Below are 24904 nucleotides of genomic sequence, written 5' to 3'. Positions count from 1 at the left end.
CGGTATGCAATAGTTTAAAACGTACATAGTAAGACCAATCAAGTCACCAAGAGACTGTCACATGTCGGTTTTCCTTTCAGTTCTGTTTTGACCTTATTTGGTAGTTCCTGTTCTGATTTAGTTAATTAGTAATCATCATTTAGTCTTGTCACCTGTGTTTGATTAATTATCTAGTTTGCTCCTTTGTTTCCTGTTTCTTTATAAGCATTCAGTTTTGTCCCAATCCTTGTCGGATCTTAAGTTAACAATAATGTCAAACGTGTGTTGATGCCGTTCATTAAAGATTCCTATTTTGTTTATTCTTTCGTCGTGCGCCTTTCATCCACAACCATGGACCGTTACAGAGACACTGCTGGTGTTTATTATTTAAAGGGATACCCAAAAATGAGAATTCAGGTATTTATTTACTCACACTCATGCAGTTGTAAAGATGTATGACTTTCTTTCCTTTGTGAAACACAAACGAAGATATTATTTTAAAAAATCTGTTTTTGTACATCCAGTGGAATTCAATGGTCACCAAAACTGTTTGGTTACCAACATTTTTCAAAATTATCTTCTGTGTTTCACAGCAAAAATAAAGTCATACAAGTTTTGGAAGGAGATGAGAAGTAGAGTGAATGATGGCAGAATTTAACTCTCTAACTCATGCTAGAAAGTGTTTCTTTGGCCAAAAACAATCTGAGAGCTCTTTGTTGCTATAAACATTTTGTATGCATCATAAATAATAATTAGTCAGTCGTAGTTTCCTCCAACCTGTGTGGTGAGAGTATCCAAAGCAGCCAATGCAGCTTCCAGAATGGGCATAGCAACCGCCAGATCGGCATCACATTCATCTTTAATGGCCTTGGCAGCCATTGCCTGCTCATTAGCCTCTGCTTCATCCACACGGACCACTTTCTCTGTCTTGGACACCTCCACAGACTCTCGCTGGATGACCACCATCATCTCTTCTACCTCTTTACTGGCCATACGCAGCTGAGGCTGAAGGGCCTCCAGCTCTACCTGCATTGTGGACACCTGAGTAGCAGCCGATTCCAACTTCTCGAGACCAACCTCATAACGACTCTTTAGCTTCATGACCTCACTGAAGCAACAGAGACCAATAACAACGTCATCATCACTGGCATAAATAATGCTTATCTTAGAAAGAGTTCACATGCCAAAATGTGGCACAACCTAATTATTCAAACCTAATCAGTCAGTGATTCTAATGTAAAGTAAGTACTTAAACATAGAGATGAGCTCCAAATAGGAGGTTGGTGTGACATAGTTGTAGCGTTGCAGCTCCGAAAGGAAACATGCAGAGAGATTGATGGTGGATGTGTGGAAGCTTTTGAACATGCTGATACAGCCTTCACGAGCAGTGTCTGTCATTTCAACATCTTCCAAGAAACGAGACGCCACAGCCTGTGGCGCATCTTCTGGCCAGCTCTTTTGGAACATAATGATTCATTACACTTTTAATTTTTGACTGTAACAAAGCAAAATTCTAATTAAACATTAAATAATTATCGAATCCATCAAAACAACTTGTTTAAAACAAGTGTTTAACATTTATATCACATTTTTAGCAGGTAAAGTCAATACAGAACCAGAGTTATTGTCAACTAAAACTAAAACCATTAAAAAATTACTTGAAACTAAATGTTAACTTAAATAAAATCTAAAAAATTATTAAAACTTATTTGTTTTTATATAATTTTCTTTTTTTTGTTTAGTTTAATGTGAAGTACTAAATAATTAAAACTGTAATAATAAACTGAAAATAATTTTAAAAAATGACAAAACAAAATTACTAAAACTTTAAAGGGGTCATTAACTGCCTTTGTTTTTTATTTTTATTTTGTACTGTTCTCTGAGGTCCACTTATAATGTTATCAAGATTTTTACATCAAAAAAATCAGTAATAAGCTATAATTTATTTAGAAGTAATAAGCTATTTTCTGTCCTGTTTTGACCCCCCTCATCAGGCGGATTGTAGACTCAGAAGTAAATGCCCACTGCTATGATTGGCAGTTGTGTATGTTTCAAAACATTTGTAATTGTATCAAATGATCTGTAAGAAGAGACAAAGCAATAGAGACCATGTAATGAAAACAGTTACTCACACTTGTGTTGCGACATTACTGTCGGATCCAATGTAGCTGGCACAGCATTGTCTTTTAGTTTCAATCTATTTGAAAATCCCATGTTAAATTGAGCCTTGTTTTTAAACAAATCCGCGGTAAAATGAAGTGAACAAAGGACCAAGTTCTTACTGATGCAGTCTGGAACTTTAGAACGTTAGGATCAGAAGGAAGGCAACGCAAACACTGTTTTTCTACAGCTTGGCACTGCACAGCAGTCTTGTTGTATTCGGAGCCATCTTTATCGTTTGGTTTCTGCATAGACCTGCGCGTAAAAACTACATGAGGCTGTGATTATCCACACTATTACATCATAGAGTAGAACATTCCAAAAGCTGTTGTTTTGGCAAACACACTTCAATATAAGCTGTTTTAGACTAACGACAAAGTTTTGAGTTCAGAAACTTACAGGATGTTTTTATAGTACAATGATCTCTTATATGTGACCCTGGCCCACAAAACCAGTCTTAAGTCGTTGGGGTATATTTGTAGCAATAGCCAAAAATACATTGTATAGGTCAAAATTATTGATTTTTCTTTTATGCCAAAAACCATTAGGATATTAAGTAAAGATCATGTTCCATGAAGATATTTTGTAAATTTCCTATTTTGTAAATTTCTCCAGTAAGCGGTCATAATACACACTCAGGACCTGCATGAGAGGCATGTTCTACATTAGTTTATTGTTTTTATAATAATATAACCTATTAAACTGTGTCTGCAGTCACCTTGTGCACCCATAAGCGTTTTATGGCTGTAGGGTCGTCAGCAGTCTCCGGTCGTGATAAACAGATCCCCTGGGTGACACGGGACAAATCTCGAAGATTGAAAAGGTAGTGGGACTTGGCCGGGGTTGGTAGGAGGTTTTTAGTGGCCTCCTGGTACACAGACACGGTGGCACTGATGATCTGAGAGGTCACGCTGGTGAAAGGTTTGGGAAATGGAAATCTGAAAGCAGGTAAAAACAGGAAATGCATTTAACAAATGAATTTATTTATTAACTATATTGGTATGGAGCACCATTACCTAATGGTCATGTGCCAGTCCAGAATTGTTGAGAAGATGGCGAACATGGTTTTGTCATCAAATTCATTAATGGTCACCAATGAAATGACGTAAAAATCGAGGAGTCACGGGGTTCCTACCTCCACCTGCATGTGACAATGAACATGACGTCATGTAAAAGCAGACTTGTTATCCACTTGCTGGTCCATCCTATTATATCAGGCTTGTTTACTTCCTTTGCTATAAAATAATTATCTTAAAGTTGCATACAACTATGCTTTGCTTCGTAATGCTTGACACATTTGTTTTGCTGTGACCAATAATATTTAACTTTGTTTGATTTATGTGAATTATATTATATTTATTATTGTCATGGTTTATCCCCAAAGTCTGTTTGTCTTCTTGTCTATACATTTATATGCTCCAAAGCAATTTTGGCTTGCGATACTGAACTAAACACTGCTCTGAAAACTATTTGCTCTGAATAAAAAATGTATTAGCATATATAAATGACAAACTCACCAGGTGGACCCATGGCACACATGATCTGGATGTCCACTAAGTTGATCATGGAGCAGTCCATGTCATACCAGTTCCAGTGGAAGAGCCACTGACGTAGGAGCTCCACTGGAGGCTGGGCTCCATAGGTTTCTCTTGCTGGCATGTTCACATCATCCACAAACACCACCTGATCAAAGTAATCGAAAGGTAAATTAGAAAAAGTAAAAAAATGACAGGAATAATTTTTAACATTAAGGTTAATGTAATTTTGAATGCTGTAAGATAATGTGCTGTTAATGGCGATTAAATACAGGTGAACTTGTGAATCAAGAACAGTTTTCTCCCATTTAATTTAGAGGCAATTAAAACTCATTTTCACTTTGCAGTTAGAATTTTGGGCACAAATTATGGTCATAAATGGCTTTTGAAATTCTATGAAGGATTACTTGGTAAAAATGGATTGAGATTTAATTATAACTACTCCAATAACAAAAGGGTAATACAAAATGCTTAAAGTATACCATTTTCTTTCCCAGCGGAGGACCGAACACTCCTTTCCCTCTCTTATCAAGTTTAGAAATAATGTTTAGAGGTCTGTGCTGCTGTTGAAGTTGATCAACAGAGGACTGTACACATCCTTCTCCAGATGATTTAACAAAAAGTCCTGTGGGAGATTTGGAGACATTTAATTAGTTCTAGTTAGCACAGATGTTGCATCAAAATTATTTTTTTTTTATCAACACTTCCAACTGTGTTAGATGTGTTGAGAAAAATGTTTCTACTGTGAGCCTGTCACTATCATTATGAAAGATGCTGTAAGTTGTACATGAGTCTATAAAACAGTTTTATAAAACTATTGCACCTGACATAATTTATGCTTGTGTTTCAAATAAGTGAGTAACAAGCAAACTGAATAACTAATTGTGTGCAACAAAAAACATTGCAATATGGATGAATTATATCCCTTTATAGTTTAACAGTTGACCTAAAGGGTGAAAATCAACAACATGCACAACCAACATAAAAGCTCTTACTATGAAACAGCCACATGTAAACTAATTAATGTAAATATATGCACATTTCAGAGAGGCCTCGTTCATTATAGTTTGAGGAGCCTGTGAGTTGCTCCACTTAAGCCTGACACATACAATCTCTTTCATTTCTTTCATAAAACTCTGTGAAAGAGCCATGTGGCAGAGTGTGAAGAATGATTATTTAATATTCATGTTCTAAATGAGAGTGATGAAGTCATCGGCACCTGCAGGCATTTCATACTCAAAACATGCAGACTTTTAGAGTCCTTCAAAATTTTGCCAAAGAATCACAAGGGGGAAATTGTGAAAAAATTAAACAGGAAGAGAACGCTGAGTGAGAACCTATGAAGTGAGTGACTAGAAAGAATGAAGGAATCCTATTAAAACAAGTTCTGAAATAAACAGTGATTTTGAACAACATTACTCAGTTTCTTCAGGCTTTTCATAACACAAGATCAGATGTCTAAACTCCAAACTATGGTTTGGTACACATCACCGTTGTGACGGCTGAGATTTTGTGTTGATGTGTATTTAAAACAAACGCATAATGTTTCCGGTAATAGATGAAGCTGTTTGGCTTTCTAACCGTGCCAGCGACCAAAATAAAAGCAATGAGTGTGTTCAACTTTTGTAGAAAGGGGACGGGGATGCACAGTGGGCCACAGTTGGTCTCGAACCATTGACTAATTTATCATTAGTCATCCTTCATTGCATACACATTCAAGATCATGTTAGAGGTTTCGTGCTCAGCTGGGCAATGTGGTCAATGTCGGTAGAGAGACAGTTGCGTCATGCACCCATTTTCTTTTTGATGGGGGCACATACAATTCATACAATTTAAGTGTTACAAATTAACATATCAACTCAAGCCCCTTACTCATACACAATACAGACAGACCTTGTCTATTCAGTGTTAAGGTCATTGCCATTTTTTCGTATTCCTCATCCTTTCCTATCAAAATGAATGATACGGATGCAAAAACGCAGACAACTGAACCTAATCCGAATTTTTTTATGACAGATGAAAATTTTGGAGGCAGTGTGTAAATGTGATTGACACAATGAGAGGTCGTATTTATTTCTTTATGTGCAATGTCCTTCATTCTCACCTGACAAAAATGTGGCATCTTTTCTTAGCAAAATATTGCTGTATGTGATTGCCATTATTTTGATTAATTAATGAGCATATAATGTAATTATTTCGATCACAATTTTAATGGATTGACAGCCCTATACTAAATATATTCCTGACTGGAGAGTCATTGATAGACTGATATTCATGGTGGTTAAAAAACCCTGAAACACTCACTAGAATGTAGACGCTCTTGCCAGTCCCTGTGGGGCCGACAAAGACAGTGGGCTTCTGATGAGTGATGAGCAGCTTCATGTGAGCAGTGTAGCGTACAGTGTTCTCCGTAGGCACAATTATTTCATTGAACTACAAATCTTTGGGGATGGGAGGCAAAGCCTTCAGCTCCTCAGTCCACAACTCCCATCTGCCTGGACCCTGTTAGAGTATCATTGTTCATGTACAGGTCCTTCTCAAAAAATTAGCATATTGTGATAAAGTTCATTATTTTCTGTAATGTACTGATAAACATTAGACTTTCATATATTTTAGATTCATTACAACACAACTGAAGTAGTTCAAGCCTTTTATTGTTTTAATATTGATGATTTTGGCATACAGCTCATGAAAACCCAAAATTCCTATCTCAAAAAATTAGCATATCATGAAAAGGTTCTCTAAACGAGCTATTAACCTAATCATCTGAATCAACTAATTAACTCTAAACACCTGCAAAAGATTCCTGAAGCTTTTAAAAACTCCCAGCCTGGTTCATTACTCAAAACCGCAATCATGGGTAAGACTGCCGACCTGACTGCTGTCCAGAAGGCCATCATTGACACCCTCAAGCAAGAGGGTAAGACACAGAAAGAAATTTCTGAACGAATAGGCTGTTCCCAGAGTGCTGTATCAAGGCACCTCAGTGGGAAGTCTGTGGGAAGGAAAAAGTGTGGCAGAAAACGCAGCACAACGAGAAGAGGTGACCGGACCCGGAGGAAGATTGTGGAGAAGGACCGATTCCAGACCTTGGGGGACCTGCGGAAGCAGTGGACTGAGTCTGGAGTAGAAACATCCAGAGCCACCGTGTACAGGCGTGTGCAGGAAATGGGCTACAGGTGCCGCATTCCCCAGGTCAAGCCACTTTTGAACCAGAAACAGCGGCAGAAGCGCCTGACCTGGGCTACAGAGAAGCAGCACTGGACTGTTGCTCAGTGGTCCAAAGTACTTTTTTCGGATGAAAGCAAATTTTGCATGTCATTCGGAAATCAAGGTGCCAGAGTCTGGAGGAAGACTGGGGAGAGGGAAATGCCAAAATGCCTGAAGTCCAGTGTCAATTACCCACAGTCAGTGATGCTGGTGTTGGTCCACTGTGTTTTATCAAGGGCAGGGTCAATGCAGCTAGCTATCAGGAGATTTTGGAGCACTTCATGCTTCCATCTGCTGAAAAGCTTTATGGAGATGAAGATTTCATTTTTCAGCACGACCTGGCACCTGCTCACAGTGCCAAAACCACTGGTAAATGGTTTACTGACCATGGTATTACTGTGCTCAATTGGCCTGCCAACTCTCCTGACCTGAACCCCATAGAGAATCTGTGGGATATTGGGAAGAGAAAGTTGAGAGACGCAAGACCCAACACTCTGGATGAGCTTAAGGCCGCTATCGAAGCATCCTGGGCCTCCATATCACCTCAGCAGTGCCACAGGCTGACTGCCTCCATGCCACGCCGCATTGAAGCAGTCATTTCTGCAAAAGGATTCCCGACCAAGTATTGAGTGCATAACTGAACATAATTATTTGAAGGTTGACTTTTTTTGTATTAAAAACACTTTTCTTTTATTGGTCGGATGAAATATGCTAATTTTTTGAGATAGGAATTTTGGGTTTTCATGAGCTGTATGCCAAAATCATCAATATTAAAACAATAAAAGGCTTGAACTACTTCAGTTGTGTGTAATGAATCTAAAATATATGAAAGTCTAATGTTTATCAGTACATTACAGAAAATAATGAACTTTATCACAATATGCTAATTTTTTGAGAAGGACCTGTATTTGTTAATGAATAACTATTTCAATAAATCTTCTTGTTAGCTTTTTTTTATGGTGTTTTGTTTTCCTGTCCTTTTGTGTGTCTTAAACGACAGTGTATATTAACACTGCACTGTTTCAATTCCACCATCATGACACCCTTTGAAATCTCTTCATGGTGCACTCTTTGTAGAAGCCTTACATACAGTACACCACAAAAGAATTATAGGCTTGTTCATGGTCCTGTCTGTTCAGAAAAAAAGGTTTTTATCTACAGCAGAAAAATGTAAGCAATGGATAATACATTTCTTCTCTAATAAATGACATTTTCAGCATTTAATGAGGCATGAAATTGGCAAATTAGTCCAGGTTATGCCTGAAGTTTTATTACACAGAGATAAAGCTTGTGATTTACAACAAATAATAAGACAGATTACCTCATTCAGGATGAGGAGGGTGTGCTTCCCGAGCAAAGAGTGAATTTGCTTATTAGGATTTCAGGACGAAAAATACAAATAATCACACTCACATGCCTCAAGCTACAGGACTTAAGTGGTTGATTTTACACTTTGTGTGTATTCTAAATATGGAGCTAACCAAGATGGCATTTTTATACTAAACCAGGCTGGATATTAGAATTGCACAATTGCTTTCTAGAAAGCCAAATTGGGAAAATATATTTTAGAAGCTGCAGGAAAGTGGAGATAATTCCATTTACTACAGATACTATAGGTACAATATTTAATAATTATTGCAATAATATTCATTTTGGAATCTATTATTACATGTATGTAGTTTATTATTACTTTGCCCATATTTCATTATATAGAACATATATGTGAATCTGATCCTTTACTCTTCATCAAAAGGGTATGTGACATAACACGTAAATGGGCTTTAGTTTAAAATGTATGTGAATTGATAAGAGAAAGCGTATATCTTAACTTGTCCCGTAACTTGTTACTACCTTTTGACTATTTATATACAACAATTAACCATGCTTTATTCTAAATGGTCCTTTAAAATTTTTAATTATTAATAATCCATGTATTGAAATAATATAATGACTTAAAAGATGAATGTACAGTAATTATTAAAGAGTTAACAGAATGCTGTTTAGACGCAGGCATGAATTAGATTTAGATGGAGTACAGTCTTTCACATCTTAGGACATCAACTTTCAAGAAGTATTTCACGTCAGCTAATTACACCCCAAAAAATGAGGACAGGAAAAAACTTCCCAAAAAAGCCCAATCTGTTTCTCTCTACATATCTGCCCAAGTGTGTTGAAGAAACTTCCTGACCTCTTTAAGGAAGCGGTATTCATAGAGCGTGCCCTCAGTGGGTAAAGGCACCGTCAGCTGCTTGGCGGGAGGCTCCACGTGCTCCAGGATTCCATGGCGTGTACGCGTATCTTCACTAAGGCCACCTGCCAGCATCTCCCTCACCAAGCCATCAAACTTTACCCTTCCTGCTTCAGTGCAGCTGGCCCCGACTGACCACACAAGGCAAAAAACAAAGATGCCCTACACAGAAAGAAAGAAAAACAATGTTTTCATGGAATAGGAGAGGTCAAAGCTAGTGGTTCTTTGTTTTGACTAACAAACAGCTCAGTAAGATCTTAATGTTGACCTCTGATAAGCCCATTTTTAGGTATCATGTATTGGATTTTTTATAATTTTTCTAAATCATTACTTCCTCCATTGTTGTTTTTAATCACTACGACCCACTGCTGACCTTCCCAGAGCTACTAATCCAATCAATTATTCAAAAAATTCCTTTACAAACTCCTTTAGATCAATCTGCTGCAGCAATGGCAATCTATACAAACACAGCCGCCATTGATTTGGGGCAAAATGCTTTGTGCTCTTTTGGCGTAAACAAACAAATAAAAAAGTTTTAGAATGTGCAATACTCTGATGACCAACTAGGAGGAAGCAAATAAAGTCATTCCTATCTGGGAGGAGGGAGACTGTCTAAGCATTGATCCTGTACCAGCTAATCAATGAGACCCTCCATCTAGATTGGCAGTTTTTGATCGACTGATATGATCTCCGTCTCAGAGGAGCAGGTGGAGAAAGATTATTACCTTTACAGGAGAAATGCAGAGAGTATTGACAGACTTCAGACAGTACAAAAAATGGCAAAAGTTGCCTTTGGCTTAAGAGATGACCTTTCAGGGTGCACTAAAGCTAAGATATTTGTAAGAAATAATTAATATGAAAAATTTGCAGTGGACCATACAAAGTGAAGAAAAAAAAACCGTACATGCTTGTGAGGACTAAACTACATTTCAAAACTACATTTCAATTCATCAGCCATGAGATGAAATTGAAATGAAATATGAGGTCCATGAGATATGGACACTACAGTATATCCAGTATATGGCATTTCTCCTATGTATTTATAAACCTGAACCCTCTCTTAATGCATATTAAAACTCCAGCAGATACTAATTTATCACAATTAGATTTTGAAATTTTTTGATGAAAATGTGAGTGGTGTCTATGCAAAACAAACCTTCATGGTGCAAGGGGGTGTGGATGGTTGCTAGGACATTGCTACTATGTTTGCTAAGACATTTTGTTAGGTTGTTAGTGAACTACCTCAGAGCGGGCTCAGCAGAAGTGTGGATTGATTTCTGCTACATAGGGAAAGCTGCAAGCGTTGAGTGTCCAACATTTCACAATTCCTACCTCAAGCCAAGAGCACACATCTCTCTCACTCATCCCCTTTATCTGGCTCTCCTCTCTGAACTCATCCATCATGCAGTCCATCAGATTCATCAGAGACTTCACCAGGCTCGTGTTGGACGTAGGAGATAATTCCTGAATGCCCACACAAAACACACTCCATTAGTCTGGACCAAGAACCCGTGGCTAGATGATTAGTGGTATGCTATTATACTGGGCAAAACTTAATCAAGACATGCTGTTATTTTGATTTGCAGTGTGAGATAATAAATAATAGCTGGCTAGACAAAAAAAAATTACAAACAAGGTTGTGAAGAAATGTGGCAGTAAATGAGAGGAAGAAAGTGCTAGTCTGTCTGACAAAAACTGCACTAATCAAAGTGCACTGTAAGCACTAAGAGACAAAACAGGACTGACAGGAAAAGTAGCATTTAAAAAAAGAAAGCACGTAATTAGTGCTTTATCCCATTCTGAGCTCAATGCATGCATGCAAGCAAGCACAAAAGAACCCCTAATTGCAGAAGCATGTGATTATTAGGAACGAAAATGCTGTATGTAATGTCTGTCGTTAATTGAGACCATGCAAGAATTTCCTATTCCTTCCAGAGTAATAATAATGTCATATAAAAACTAATGGATGTATTTTCTGTATCACTGCATTTTTATGAAAAGAGATCACAAACTCTCCTTCCAGCTTTACCTAAATTTTAGTAAGACCAGGAAAAAGACAGAGGGAGGAAACAGGAAATATTAAGGCAGTTTGAAGAAAATATAATATTAGTTAAGGGATGCTCTACAGTCATCTGTTACGGAACGGCGAAGGAAGCGCCGCGAAAAGACGGAGTCAGGGTCTAAGTGCAGGGAGCGCTCTCTTTTAATACAAACAAAAACGCCAACATGGCAAAAAACAAAGTTGTAACAGACTGGGATACGAACTGCAACGCAGTGCATGTATCCCAGACCAGAACAGACACTAGAAACCAAAACCAACCGGGCAGAGTGGTGGGAGAGGGGAGACTATATAGTCCGTGGCAATGGGGAACAGCTGCGGGTGTAATGAGTGTGACAAGTGTGTGTAATGTGACAGATGTATGTAATGTGACAGGTGTATGTGGTTACGGGAGATGAGTCCGGGAGGACGGGAGATGGTGGCCTCCTGTGGCGACAGGGAGAAGCGCAGGACCCGGACTCATGACAGTCATCATCACAAAATAAACCTGGTTTATGGCTACTGGTAATTAGGACCCAATGCAAAGTTGAAGGGTCTTGTATCATCCTAAAGGGGGTTATTTTGAGCTTAAGAGAACAGGAAACTGGCTGAAATAACTTGTTAGTGCTTTACATGAGAAGAACAAAAATGTATGAATGTGCAATCGAATATCAATTTGATTAATGATGCCTTCTAATTCTGTGGCAAAGCACTCCTCATTATTTGCAGCATAGTTACAGCTGTACCTTAGTGCCTTTGCGGATGAGCTGAAGACATGCTGGAAGCATGCGGTCAAAGAGGCCAGTGATGAGGTCTTTGTGCATGGAGCTTAGAGTAGAGGGCAAAGTGTTGAGCCAAGACAGCATCAGAGGCCGCCATCCCAACATGTGAGGCTCCATGTAGATCATACCACAGCGAGATACCTGCACAAAAAGCAGTAATGTACCAACTTGATAAAAGAACAGATGCACTACTGTTTAAAAGTTTAAGGTCAGCAAGATTTTTTATAAATGTTTTTGAAAAAAGTGTATTATGATTACTACAGCTACATTTGATCATACAGATCACATTGATCAAAAGTTACTGTAATTCATTTGCAATTACAAAAACAATGTGTGACCCTGGACCACAAAACCAGTCTTAAGTCGCACGGGTATATTTGTAGCAATAGCCAAACATACACAGTATGGGTCAAAATTATTGATTATTCTTTTATGCCAAAAATCATTAGTATATTAAGTAAAAATCATATTCCATGAAGATATTTTGTAAATTTCCTACTGTAAATATATCAAAACTTCGTTTTTTATTAGTAATATGCATTGCTATGAACTTCATTTGGACAACTTTAAAGGCGATTTTCTCAATATTCCATACTCAGATTCCAGATTTTCAAATAGTTGTATCTCGGCCAAATATTGTCCTATCATAACAAACCATACATCAGTGGAAAGCTTATTTATTCAGCCATTACGCCAGTCTTCAGTGTCACATGATCCTTCTGAAATGCATTTCTTATTATTATATATGTTGAAAACAATTATGCTGCTTAATATTTTTGTGGAAACTGCTATACATTTTTGTTTTTTAGGATTCCTTGATGGACAGAACTTTCAATGTAAGTCTTTACAGTCACTTTTGATCAATTTAATGCATTCTGGCTGAATAAAAGTTTTAATTTCTTAATCATACTGACCCCAAACTTTTGAACAGTAACATTTGACTAGACAATGTGACTTTTGTAAATATCAAGAAGCAAGCCAACAGCACTCATTACCACAGTAGTCCTTTCTAAAGGATGTGGACACACAACTCCAAAGGGTACAAAACGTTTTATATATTACTTAGCCATCTGGAATGGTGCATAGTTCAAACAAATTGCATTTTATTCATCTGCACGACAGCTGCACTGGGTTGCTCATATAGATAAAGGTCCTCTGTGCTTAATGATTTGATGAATAGCACATCATCAAGGTTATGTGATGGAAACAGCTGTCGGAAAGCGGCTCCCACGAAAGGCCCATGTGAATGGTAGAGGTGTAAGTGAATTGCAAACTGGGCGCTTATGCACAGGTGTTAAGCCGGAGGAGACATCTGGGCCAAGAGTGACCTCGAGAGCATGTTAGCTTGTTCAACTGAATTCTCATTGAACTTTGGTCTAGTTTGCAGCAGGCCATATGAGTCAAGCATCAATATATAAGAAGGAGGAGAGCAAGACAGAAATTGCGAGAGACAGATATGGGCCATAGGGAGATGGTTTATGCTATACCCAGGTCTCAAAGCGAGACAAGATATTCACACAAATTTGATCTCTCACTTTCCCTCTGGCTCTGTCTTCGGCATCTACTTTGATCTGATCTGGTGACAGTCGCAAACAACACAAAAAAACACGCACACATTCATACACACACTTTGATATTTTCACACTCTTTCCTTCTCCATAACATGCTTGTTTAATCTCTGTCATCATCACCCATTCTTTTGAATCAGAGCATTCTGCCCACACTGGGCCAGAAAAAGCTGGGATCCACAACTATAAGAGCCTTTCCTCAGGCTGGGATGTGTGAGGCAGAAGCTCTGTCAGATACAAAGCCATCTTAGGAGAAGACGCTGAGATAAATAAGAGCAGGAAATCGCGTTGGTGTATCTGAAAGAAAGAAATCCAGTAGTGACATGCCATTATGCCATTCTTGAATAGGATGGGGGGGGGGGGGGTGGTGTGGGTGGTTTATTGCCAGTGAATTGGTAAGTCCTCTTTTAACAGGTTTGCTGAATGACAACAACAATCTCATTTGATGGTCTACTTTCTTTTTTTGCAACCCAAAACATCAAAGGTAGCCTCAGAGATGTCTCGTCTGATAAAGATATAACAAAATGTGCTGGGAAATGTGAGGATATTTTTTCATCAAATTTCATCATTTTTATACTGTATTGTATTTAAAAGAAATAAATATGTGCACTGTAGGTTTGCCTTTGTAGGTGGAATATATTAAAGGCACATATTATTGGAAAATATTGCAAATTCTTGCTGAAGCGGTCCCAAAGTTAGAAACAACTGGATGAAGTTTTCTTTAATAAGATTCGTGATCCTTACAATCTTTCGATCTTACTTGTATTGTGAGCCTGTCACAGTAATGTCATGGCATATTATGGAGGCCTTGCAAAGTTTTTATAAAGGTTGAGGCTGTTATGAACTAAATTGGACACAAAAGTAATTTTGCAGCCCATGTGTGAGCCCGAGATTTGTTTTAAATGTGAGAAATAAAAATGATCTCTTTAGTAGAATATTACAAATTCACTTTAGAATATCACTATAATCATATCTTTTGGAATAAAGTAATTGAACAATCTAAAGGGGAGGTCACACTACACTTTTCTTCCTATTGACATTCATTCATAGGCATGCAAAGACGAGACACCGCATGATATGTGACGGAGTGACCTCTTAGATAAATTAAAAGAACACAAACGTTTTAAGCTGCAGGTTTGCACCATTGCAGGAAAGTGCAGCAGACTGTATATTTTTAGATTTTGTATTTACTATTAATTGTCATATGTTGACTGTTTAAAAAAAAAAGATGCCCACAGGGTGTGACATGTGAAGAAATTGTGACGTGAAGAATACTGCATGCTCAGCGTGACCACAAATCTTGCTGAACCACATAGCTATCATTGAAATGGTCATCTTACCGTGGCAGGTGAAGCCACCTCCAGGTCCATGGGCTCAAAGATAAGGCTCATCTGTGGGTGATCTCTCCACTCATGAGACAAAGCTTCTTGTTATCGTCCAGTACAGTGTTCATGTTCTCAATCCACACTGCGTCCACAGGCCCATCAAAAATCAGCCACTTTCTGTCAGGACTCTGATGGGGAGGTAGCAGACAGTCACTTCAGACTCAAATTGAACACTCTAACTTCAACTTTGCTCTGTGTGATGTGTCTCAATAAAATAGGTATAATTGCACATCATCATTATTATTTTTTTTATCAGTTGGAAAATTCGAGCTCACTGGCATAATACTTTTTGCTGTAGAACAATGAAAGACGACAATTTTTCCTAGCATTTTCTAAAAGTTGTTCTGGATGTCTGAAGTTAAAAATGAGGGGTAACTAACAATTCTCCAATACAATTATAAATAATAAATTATAATATATATAAACAATTATAAAATAATTATACTAAAATTTCAACAATGTCACATTTCTTAAAGCTTAAAATGCTTGTATTGTTTTAACCTAGTTCTTTCTACCGATAATTTTTTCCTGCTAAAACGACCTCAATTTGTAACATGCCTTCATAGCCTCCAGCAAAAACAGCGACAATAAAATATGAAACCAAGTGTGAAGCAAACATTTGACACCTGTCTGCTCTTATTATGTTCCTTTTTATTCCTCAATTACAGCTATTAGAGCATCTAGGTTTGCTCCCCACTTTCTTGCTGTGCCAAAGACAATGCTCTACCATGTCTTCTGCCAACAACTGTTTTAACGTAAACATTTCTATTGTAAGATGGTGAAACAAAGCTTCAAACTGTAATCCTTTGTAAATGAGGGTAGGATTGCACTCTGAACAACATCAAAGTCAGTGGGTAGAAGATGGAACAGATTTAGGCTTAGTGTTACCATGGTGAAGAAAATATAAGAGCTGCAGATTTCAAGCAGACAGCACTACTGTATGTGAATGTTCTTTGTTTTGAGATGGCTTTAGGTTGAAGGCAGTGAATTTAATGTTCAATGCTATTTTTGGATCTAGTAGTGTACATGGAGAGACATTATTACTTTTTACTTAATCTTACACAATGTGCACTAAATGTGATGGAGCGAGAAATGGATGGATTGAACAGATGAGCATAGAGAAGTAAATAATAGAACTGATGCATAGAAGGAGGGAGGGATGCACGGAGGTATAAATGTATGGATGGATTAAAGAATGGAGAGATGATGGATGAAAGGAAAGGAGGGATTAAAGGAGTGTAATTACGGATGTAAGGAAGGATGGATGAATGTAGGGATGGATAGATGGATTATGGAGGGATGGATGGATGAAAGGACTGAGGTATACATGAATAGATGGATGAAGGGAGGGAGGGAGGGAGAGATGAGTCAATGGATGAATGAATAGAGGTATAGACAGATAGATGTATGGATGAATAAATGGACAAATAAGATGATTGTAATGGTAAATGTACCTGGGAAGTGGCAAATGCTCTATAGCTGACAGCCAAGATGCCATCTGACCACTCATGGGACACAGGATCAAACTGTCCATACAGCTGGCCCATAGTGATAGACTTTGGGTTGATAACAGTGATCTGAACCCTGTTCTCCTCCATCAGTCTCTGCATTCAAAACAGGTTAAGTTTGATTGATACTATAACACAACAATTCCACAACTTTCTGCAGCACTGTTTTCAATTGCATCATATTAGCATGTGTATGAATGTGATTCACTGCAGTGATTTATAGCAGTACCATCACTAAATGTGTTGTCTGTTCTCTGAAAACACAAGAAATCACATTTCCTTTCTATAAAAACATTTTACTGACTTTTTAAGTGTTCTATTATGCAAAAAGAGCAGTTTGTATTGTGGTATTGTGATACAAATCCACATCCAGTTGGAACTGCTTGAGGAATGTGGGAGTCTTTGAGGCTTTGGGAGTTCACATCCTCTGGGTACAAGAAAAAAGTACTCGAAAACAGTCAATAAGTAGGATAAAAGAAGAAAAGTTGGAATCTTATGTAACAGACATACAATGTTGAATGCAGAAAGTTGTACTCCCGCTGTGATGGTTTGAGCAACACTAGTTTTTATACACAGTTGTCCATTTAGAGCACCTTCTCACAGATGTCATGCAGGGCTGCGGCGAGCACGCGGTAGGCAGACGTCTTCCCACCGAAGGGTTCTCCCACCATCATGAAGCCGTGACGCACAATCATCATTTCATAGATCTGCAGGATCTTCCCAGCAAAGAAGTCAGTGACCTGCAGGTTCATCTTAGCGCTGTTTTCATTAATAGCCTCAAGCAACACTCTGTAGTCTGGTTTTGGAAGCTTGATTCCAGGGAATAGATCGGAAGTGATGCCCTGAACAGATTTACAATGACTGATAAGTTAGTGAATATTAACTGGAGAATTATACATACATTTTAATGACTGCATATTTAGAATATATTGATACAGATGTTATACCTCAAATAATGGAAGGTCATGAGCCAGAAATTTTGCGAGGTTGACATCAATAATAGATCTCAGCAACAGAATATCCTCATTCTCCTCTGGAAACTTCAGCTGTGACATGTTAAACACAGGGAGAGAAAGAGGTTTGACACTCAATAAAAGATTCGCTTGTGCCGTCACTTTTCCAGGGTCTCCAGGGGGAGAGTGGCATTCAGCCACATTGTCTTTGCTCATTCTTTACCATCACAGTCATTTGCAACTCAGACCTGAGGGGTTTAGAGCATGCCTTTGTCTCCAGAAGTAATTTCAAGATGCCAAAAGAGTGCAGTCTCGGGTGTGATGGTGCAAAGATTGCTGTGAAAATGACACAGGCGTATTCATTTCTGAGAACAGTAGAGATGACACAAGCAGGCGCTATTCAAATTTGGCAAAAACGAGAAAAGCGAGTGGGAGCTGCCAAGGTCAGGTGCCTCCTCTGCCTATTTCAGCTCTTTGAGATTTGGTTTTGTGGCTTTAATATTTCAGGTTCCTTATTGTCACACTATAAACACATTAGGAAGAGTAACAGCCATGTATACATTCCAGTAAAATACAAGTTATCATTCCTTTCTAGAGGGCTTGTCCTGTTTTATTTTTTAGGCCAGTGACTGGATTCTACAAGTACAATAAATTGTCATATGAAAAATCTAGTTTTTCATGATATTTTGAATGTTAAACTCTTAAACACTTCCTTCCCAGTGATAAAAAACAGTATATGTACTATGGATACTACTTGGTATTTTAAAACTATGCCCACCCAATAACAATGAGGAAACAAGGGCAAACTATTTCATAATTCACTGCAACTGCATCTCTGGATATCTTCTGATGAATCCCAAATAAGAGTGTTGCGATATACCAGTATTGACAATAACTGTGATATTAAAAAAAAGGATAAACATATAATATTTATATATCATAATAATGTTATGTTAGTACAACAAATGCAATAATATTGTAAATCCAGCTTTAGCTACATAGCTGACACCTTAGGTGGCGGTAATGCACCTTTATGCTGGTTGCCACCTGTTAGAAAACAGAAAAAAGAACATGTGTGTTGCTACTACTGCTGCACAAAAACACATCAGAGGAGATGACAGACGACAACAAGAAACTCTACACCTGAAAAAGTTAGCTCGACTGTGTGTAATAAAAGATGGTTACAGACACCCCCGTCTACAGGACATGCCAGTCAACAGTACTTTTGGTATGCTTGTAGTAATTTATATAATTTTATTAACTATTAATTAATTTTTTTGGTGAATACACAAAATAAAGCATCATTTCATTAATTATTTTCTAAATTTCTATAGATATTGCAGTAGTATTGTTATTGCAAATTCATTTGGTGATGAGAATAGTGTAGTGAAAATCTGATATTGTGACATCCTTAATCCCAATGCTAGAAAAGTGGCTCAAGTTTCTATTTTCAGCGGCACAATGTACATTTAACCTGTCATGATACAATGAATGCTTTTCTTTGTGACTGTTATTGAAGGATGCTTCTATTAATAAATGAAAAGCGAGAATCAGTGTACCAAAGTGCTGTTTCTTGTCCACCGGGCCTATATTTTAATTCTAAAAAGTTCGAGGGGGGGTTAAAATGGTAGCCTGATCTCATTAATGTTCATAGGTTTTTATACATATGATGACGTGTACATTTTTGAGCATTTGTACAGCACTGACGCATCTAAAATCTAAAACTATGAATGTAGATGCAGCTTTAGAAAGTCCTCAAGAATCCTATTTATATATTCATTATAATTTGATTTGTATAGTTACATTTTACTAATGCATACAGTAGATACATTTGAGAAGACAACATTTTAAATTATAATTTAATTATTAAACAACAAAAAGTTGTGCAGCTTAATATTTTTCTCTTTGATGACTAGAAAATTCAAAAGAACAGCTTTTATTTGAAAAAGAAATCCTTCTTCTTTATAGTCTATTTTGATGTGTCCTTGCTAAACAAAAGTACACATTTTTTCAAAATTGTATTAATGCAGCGATGTGACTAGAAGAAATAGTGTATTTACAGTTCCCTCTTTACTTACAATTGCTGGGCATTAAAGCATTAAACATTAAAATCCTTTGCTCACTAACTTTAGTTTGGACAGTAGCTGTTGGCGTCTTTCTTATTTGCAGCCACAAGATGCCAAACTGCTGCCGTGGTTACTATGTCAACCACTGTGAGTTCGGGACAGCAAAAGTGACTCTTTCATTCTGCACAAACACAGAACAATAGAGTTCACTCCTCCAAATAAATGCAGCTGCCACTCCTAAAACTTTGCAGGGAGTGAGTGGCCTGTGTCACACTGACAGGAGACATGGCTTTTATTTAGATGGTGCAGTTGTATCAGAATAGTAGAGTGCATAGAAAAACAGCATTCATCTTGCTCGAGGCATATTGTGTGCACTGCAGTTGTTCCTTTGACCCGTCTGCTCGGATGGCCTATGACTGCACCGCTGTTCTCAGTGTCTGCGTGTTGGTAAATGACAGCTGAATGAGCATATTCCCTTGTGCATACTAAATATGCTTTCAGGGAAAATCAGTACAACAGTAATAAATCAAAGATCAAAGAATGAGCTCAGGTAGGGCCACCTATGAACATGCTTCAGGGGATCTGCTCATACTGAAATGAGGGTACTCTATTCTGCTCTGTACACAAGCTTTGACTGCCTGTCTGGAATGATATCAAATGGAATTATAGTATAACACATGACAACTGCAGTTTTGTATTGACATTTCAATCTGAAATGTGTGCTGTTTGAAATCATGCTTCCTCACATTCTGTTCTTTACACATTAGAAATGACGAGAGCGAGAGAGAGAGAGAGAGAGAGAGATGTGTACTGATTGGAGCCCATAATTCTTCAGGGTCACACAGGTTTAAGCAAAGTTCTCAGTTTCAATTGTTTGTGTTTTTCACAGATCTGCAATTCTCCAGGCTGCTGAATTGAGTGTGAACACTATTTATATTCGATGTCAGATTCATTTGGCTTTGATCCACAGGCGAAAAGTGGCGAGGGGGAGAGAGGAGAAGGAGCGTGCAATGGGAATTGAGATGAAGTGGAAATGTTTCACTCCCCTGACCCTTGGTAACTCTGTGCTGATAACAGTGGCAGGTGAAGAGGAACTGAGCCAATTGCAGTTGGGAGTCATTCAGCATTGCTTTAACAAGTTTATGAGGCCCTCAGAAACAGTGGCTCAGCAGAAGCAGCAGGAGCCAAAACATCTAGCTACTAAACGAAATGAGATGTTAAATCAAAACAACAAAGGCCTTCACATTCAAAGACAAAATGAAATCTGATTCTTCAAATAACATCATTATAGATTCAGACCACGAATGTTGTAAAAAAAGGGCAATGATTTGAAATGCAATTGTAAACACCACAGAGTAGTTCTCCTGTGACTTTAATCAGTTATGCTGAATTATAATATTTTATATTATGTAAAAGTTCAGATATAAGACCAAATTAGTCCAAAAACTATATGCATATATATATATATATATATATATATATATATATATATGTCACTGCAAAGTTAAAGCATATTATTTTTAATTATAATATTTAAATCAGAGCATACTGATAAAAATGCAACATAATATTAGGGGATTTTTTTGCAGATACGGGTAGATACCTTCAGGTTCCCTGCGGCAGTCAGAACAGATTTGACAGCCCTCATGCCGTAATCACAGTGGTGCTGGGAAGAGAGCTGCTCTGAGCAAAGTCTATACGTAGCTACAATCTTCACTGAGAGCGGTCGTGCTCTGACAAATCCACAGGAATACAGCACAATCTCAGCAATCAGAGCATAGCCTGGCACCATCATAGCTACTGTCCGAAAGAGAGCCTGCAGCAGACAATTACACAACATTCACAAACACAGAACAAGCGCTATATGCTCCAATAAATCAGGACAGAAACACACAGTGAACAGTGACAGCAAGAAATAAAGAAACATTATAGAAACACTTTCAATGCACAATATGTACAGAATCATATTCATAATCAAAAATCATTGAATATAAAAACAATAATTATTAGGTATTCTGTAACACTTTGCAATACTCTCTAACTTCTCTACACTAACACCCTTGCTTATGTTAACATTAACATAATTTTTCATATATTTTCAGTGCGGTTATATATATATATATATATTTTCCTCTGGGAATGGCACACTCAAAAAGTAAGCACATTCCATATGCAAAGCAAATCTCAACATCTCTACTTGCCTTCAGGTTGTCAGGTAGTTCAGAGCGTCCTGCATAGCCAGGGTTCATTGTGATTTATGCAATTTAAGTATCCAAACACTTAATTTGACTGGACTTATCAAGTTCAGATGTAGGCATCTATTAAGCGTATAGGGGGTTTGGAGAAAAAAAATCTGTAGCTCCATTGATTGAACCTTAAAATCCATTGACAGCACAGTTGACATTTAACTCAAAATGTGCACACAAACACACCTCTCTGGATGGTTAGAATTTGCTGAGCCACCACTGAAAGTACTTCCAGATCAATACGGTTGAACTCGTCAAAGCAGGCCCACGCACCGGACGACAACAAGCCCTGGAAGAAACCACGTATCTTTACCATAACGTAAAGCAAATGTAGTCTGAACACTCCTGTGCTGCAAGATAACTGACAAAGGGTGAGCAGGATGACATTAAAACGCAAGCCCTTTGCAATTCTAAGCTCTCTGATTAAGATACAGCTGTGGCTCCCTGATAGTCCTGAGGCTGTACAGCAAAAGCATTACAATCTTTGCTAGCATACCAAACTAAAACGAAAACTAACATGCATGTTAAATATAGACATAGTGTCCCCTAAAAGTCTAAGACCACTAGAGAAAATAATTATATTTTGCTTTTATCTAACATTTTCTAATATAATCTTTTTAAATTAAAAGGATAGTTCACCCAAAAATGAAAATTCTGTCATTAATTACTCCAAACCATCTTCGAAACACAAATTAAGACATTTTTGATGAAATCTGAGAATGTTCTGACCCTGCATAGACAGCAATGCAACTGACACGTTCAAGGTCCAGAAAGGTAGTAAGGACATTGTTAAAATAGTCTATGTGACATCATTGGTTCAACAGTAATTTTATGAAGGTACGAGAATACTTTTTGTGTGCAAAGACAATCCGCTGCCATTCATGAGAGTACCATGATGCATATGTGTGCATTCCTCTGCTCGTAAACAAGGCGCAGCGTGTTCTAGGTGCATGCATCGTGCTATTCTCATTAATGGCGGCAGATGGTGATGCGGAGGAGAAGAATTGTTGAATAAATTTGTTATTTTTGTGTTCTTTGCACACAGAAAGTATTCTCATAGCTTCATAAAATTAAGATTGAACCACTGATGTCATATGTACTATTTTAACGATGTCCTTACTATGTTTATGGCCCTGAGAACATTTCACTTTCATTGCTGTATGGAGGATCAGAAAGCCCCCAGGTTTCATCAAAAATATCTTAATTTGTGTTCCAGAGAAGAATGAAGGTATTACGCAGATATGCTCATTCAAACCAAGGGAGATTATTTTGAGTCCAGCTTTTAAGAGACAAAAAATAGCTGAATAATATTTTTTATATTTGATACACCAGTGTGATTAGATCGTTCAATGCGGCACATCACCAGTTGCTAAATTCAAATCTGCATTCGCTGGCTGGTGCTGAGCCAGAGACAGATGAGTTTTTACAGTGCTATGCATTATAAGCAATCACACACGATTCTGCTGAGCTTATGAATGCAATGACCAATCAGAAGCATTGAGACTAGTCATTGCTGAAACGCCAGAGTTTTGTTCACTGTGCGCGCTCGCCAACTGAATTCTTCTCTCTGGCGAATTCACTCATCATAAACAACAAAGTGTAGCTGTGCGTACGAATGTAAGTTATGCCGAGTTTACACTGCATGAATTTAAAAATCATCAGATCATCGTTGTTTTCACACTGCACGACTATCTGGGGTAGCATTCAGTTGCTGTTGTGTTCACATTGCACAATGTGAAGTACTTGAAAGTGAAAGCAACATTTTAGCATTTTATAATGAGCTTGTTTCTTATACAAAAGCCCTCAAAGTGATGAAAAAGAAAGATGCAATAAATATGATTTACAGGAAATAGCTTAGCCCCTTTTTATGTTTAATTTTTGTATTTTATATATATATATATATATATATATATATATATATATTTTTTTTTTTTTTTCTTCTTCATGCCACATTGTTTGTACATGACTAATTGCTTTAAACAAAAAAAAAAGGTCCACAAACGTCCCGCTGCGCTGTATGCTCTCTCATTGGCTGTAGGTTATCGCTGATGTATGTTTCAGTCAGAACTCATTTCACACAGCAGGATTTTGAGTCGCCGACAGGTCCAGATATTTAGCATGCCAAATATTTCACAGCATCTGCGATTCTCTCAGATCACGTCTTTGATAATTCCCACTGCGTGACTGTCACTCGCGTGAACGAGCGCTGATTTGCCTCAGATTTCGGGCATTTGTCAGCGATTTCGCAAAACCTGTCAGCAAGTGAAAATCAGGGCTAAAATCGTGCAGTGTTAACTCGGCATTAGATATTCATTTCACAGTTTGAACAACTTCAATGATTTTAATGGGAGTTTTTGAAAGGACTTGAACTCTGGCTCTTTGATAATGTACCGTAAATATCCTTTGCTCTCTTTCTATGAAAGTGTTACAATTAGTAACTTGCAATGTTTTTATTAAATTCACATTAAATACAAAGTCAGTCGATTTAAAAATATTTTATGGCATGACACCCATATCTGGTACTTATAGAAAGGTGGGTTTTCTGCGTAGTTAATAAAAACTATTAGGCCACTTTGCCTATCGCCCATTATAGATCAACTAACATGACATATAAAGGTGCAAAAGGCCTTTACTTATACATATTTAAGAATCGAGATATTTCATGATATAGTTAACACGTTTGGAAATATTTAAAACAATAAGGAGAAAATAAACAAAATATAAGATTATATCAGTTATGCAGTGCTATCGTGGCTGCTGTGTGTCCCATGACAAGCATGACGAGGCTTCCCCCACCTTCACCCGTGTCCCCTCAAAAATAATGAGTGGTCTTACGGGTTTGAAACAACATGAGTAATTAATGCCAGAATTTTCTTTTTTGGGCGAAAAATCCCTTTAACATTCATTTTAAAATGCCTTAGTATTTGTATATGCTGCTCTTTTGGTTTAATGACAACAAAACTTAAACTTTAGAGGAGCATCTTGAGTTTCAATGGAAGCAGTTTATTTTTTATTTTATTTTTTTATACATACATACAGATAATGAATGGTCATTCTTATAATGAACTAGAAAATATTTTTATTCATTCTACTTTTCTTTGTTTTAAACTTTTTATTTCCCCCAGAGTAATATCTAACTGAACTTTGTATTTAGAAAAGCTCAATTTAATTAGAAATATTTTTGTGGGGTCAGTAATCTGGAAGACAACACAAGACAAGATGAGAC

At 37.5% G+C, this 24904-nt stretch overlaps 1 pseudogene across 1 annotated transcript in view; it reads right to left on the bottom strand.

The window, feature by feature from the left end:
* LOC306875613 (dynein axonemal heavy chain 7-like) overlaps positions 1-24904 on the bottom strand; it is a 65347-nt pseudogene that overhangs the window by 24784 nt on the left and 15659 nt on the right. Inside the window, exons 24-41 of the transcript in view lie at positions 21855-21967; positions 21634-21750; positions 21036-21248; positions 17361-17459; positions 17007-17255; positions 16360-16509; positions 14861-15033; positions 11917-12093; positions 10465-10596; positions 9073-9294; positions 5979-6176; positions 4157-4299; positions 3657-3822; positions 3156-3280; positions 2858-3077; positions 2746-2781; positions 1229-1434; positions 757-1087 (exon numbers count right to left, since the gene is read on the bottom strand). The product of the transcript in view is annotated as a dynein axonemal heavy chain 7-like (transcript). The remainder of the gene's footprint in view (positions 1-756; positions 1088-1228; positions 1435-2745; positions 2782-2857; positions 3078-3155; positions 3281-3656; positions 3823-4156; positions 4300-5978; positions 6177-9072; positions 9295-10464; positions 10597-11916; positions 12094-14860; positions 15034-16359; positions 16510-17006; positions 17256-17360; positions 17460-21035; positions 21249-21633; positions 21751-21854; positions 21968-24904) is intronic.

Source organism: Barbus barbus, assembly GCF_936440315.1.
Source record: "Barbus barbus genome assembly, chromosome: 10".
In the NCBI taxonomy this organism is placed as follows: domain Eukaryota; kingdom Metazoa; phylum Chordata; class Actinopteri; order Cypriniformes; family Cyprinidae; genus Barbus; species Barbus barbus.
The sequence above is the reverse complement of the archived record's forward strand: the minus strand, read 5'-3'. Positions and strand labels throughout refer to the sequence as shown.